The sequence below is a fragment of the Papio anubis genome, chromosome 9 (genome assembly GCF_008728515.1).
Source record: "Papio anubis isolate 15944 chromosome 9, Panubis1.0, whole genome shotgun sequence".
Lineage (NCBI taxonomy): Eukaryota > Metazoa > Chordata > Mammalia > Primates > Cercopithecidae > Papio > Papio anubis.
The window spans coordinates 84,301,865-84,304,435 of NC_044984.1; the positions used below are offsets into that span (position 1 = coordinate 84,301,865).

The window sequence follows — 2,571 nt, forward strand, 5'->3', positions numbered from 1 at the left end:
AAGTCCCATTTAATGCCAAGTGTTTATTTCTCAATGTGGAATTATACCATGCAGTATTAAAAATAAAAGGTCTTAACAACTGATCCAACTTTTCAAAAACGGAAGCTCTTACAAGGAAAAATTTCATGTCTTTGATTTATATGAAAATTCATGACTTGTTCAGTTTTAAAATTAATTTGGCCAACACTGCCATGACTTTAGTCTCTCTCTTTTGGAAGTACTGATAAATTATATAGCTTTCCCTTTGTTTTAAGATCACAGAAAGTCCTCTACTGAAGAGCACATATGTAGGATCTGTGAATCTGAACACTAATTCAAAGTCCATCCCTCCTTGACCTACCAGCAAATGCACTAAGAAAATAAAAAGTCTGTTCTCCTCTATAGGAGATAGCGGCAGAACATAGATTATAAGCAGTCACCCTGTGAGAAATTAGTTTCTTCACAACTCAGAGGAGAGAGGGAAGGCATCATACTAAACCTCTATTGAGCCTCGGGTGCCCCAAACTAACAGGCATATTGCATTTTACATGGATGGATTCATTACCACAATCATGACCAAAGAGCGGTTACAAGGCATCCTCTTGTGGTACTAGTACAAAACAAATAGAAAATATGGCCTTTACCCTGGAGCAGCTTGCTGAAGTCTCTTCTAAGGTCTGCCGCCTCTAAATCATGGCTCATCACAAAACAACGACATGGAACTTGACACGAGCAAAGAAAACAAAGGAAAACAGGCCACTAAATAACTACCATATAACCAGCTAAAATAGAATAATTACAAAGTGAATAGGGACGCAGAAGAGGAATAATATAAACAGTTTCCTGATTAGTGCCACAGTGTGGCATGACTAGGGCACTAAGAAACAACTAAAGCTAACAAACCAGTCTGGCACAGAACCAAGAGGGAGGGTTTTTCTTTCCCAGTTAACCTTAATACTGGTGGTGCATCTAAGAGACAGCGTTGCATCAGCAATAGCTCATAATAATAAAAACAAAATCATGGAATGAACTTGATGTATGCTGAGGATCAGAAAAACCAACAGTATTTGGCTATTAGCAGTTTAGTCACATGTACACAAAGATTATATCACATACACACACTTAGTCCAAGTCATATATCACCAAGCTAACAGAAAAAGAATAGCAATTCCGAACATTTTGCTAGCACATAACTTTGCAAAAAATGAAATTAGGAAAAAAAGAACCATGGAATTTTACATTTTTTGATGCTTGTTTTCAAGCTGCTACCAAATTTAGAAAATCACTTCCCTTTATAACAAAGGGCTTTCAGAATCTAAATATCAAATGAAATTCTAGCATTTAAAGAGTTTATTAGACACATACAATTACATTCAATGAAATTATGTGTGAGCTACAAAATGGAAAATTAGGAACTCACGTTGATAAAACCTCAAACACATCTCAGAATAAATTCAAGCTTTTTAGCTTAACATCTATATCTTTATAACTTTTTAATGCAGAAGGACCCATTTTAAACACTTAGGTAATGAAATTCAATGTTCTATGCTAAATGCAGAGAATTTTATAGTCCACAGCGTGATTTATAGTTACATTATCACCTTTCTTCCACAATGCTTACATTACTTCACAATTATAATAATTATTAAGCTATTGATATGAAGCAGAACACTTCCTCAAATTAAGGTACCTTTCGCTGTACGTAGCAAAGACTGCCTTGCTGCGGTAAGTGAAGAAGTGACTCTTGAAATACTGGGTGGAATTTCTTTATCCAACATAGCACCAGTGCGCCGGCAATACAACAGATGATCAGGAGCCACATGCTTATTGGACGAGACCAGTTCCTCGTAGCTCGTGTTGTGCGCATTGCCCTCCCAGTCCAACCTCTTCGGCAACAATTGGTGCTGCTCCAACTCATGCATCAGTGCCTGGGCCGCTCTCCAACACAGACCCGCCGAGAGGTACCGCGCGATGAGGAAGTACAGCTCCAACTCCATGAGACGCACCCGGCCTCTGGTGGACGAGGCCTCCGCGATGGCTGGCTTGTGGCGGAAGGCAGGAGCGAGCGTGTTAGCCAAGCGCGTGGGCCGCGCCGAGGCCGCGCCAAGGCCTGACCGGGCCGGCATCCCTTCTCCTCAGGCACGTACTCCACCGCCATCATGCCGTGCACGCAGCCCTAGTTCTTTTTTTTTTTCCGCATTAGAATCAACTGGGACGCTTTTATTTTTCTCCCAGATTTATTGAGGTATATTTAACAAATATAAAATGTAAAATTGTATATATTTTTTAAAATCAGTATTTTCTTAAAAATTCAACGTTATATCCCTGAAACAAGAACTATCTCGGTCATCTTTGTGCTGTTTCCTCAGCCCCTAAGTAGTTTCTGCTCATTCTTATCTCCACTATCACGATCATATGTCCTCTAATGTTTTTAAATCATCATTGTTCTCATCTACTATTTCATTATCAGTAGTACAGCTTCTATATGAAAGGTAGGACAAGTGCTTGATTCTTTCTCATTATTTATCATCTTCACTGCCTTTTAGCTGATTTATTCTGGCAGAGTTCTGACTTCTACCATTCTTTTGCCCT

The 2,571-nt window shown here is 39.2% G+C and overlaps 1 pseudogene; it reads right to left on the minus strand.

Moving 5' to 3' along the window:
* Positions 1-1,143: 1,143 nt before the first annotated feature.
* On the minus strand, positions 1,144-2,344 carry LOC116268907 (annotated as a pseudogene).
* Positions 2,345-2,571: the final 227 nt, after the last annotated feature.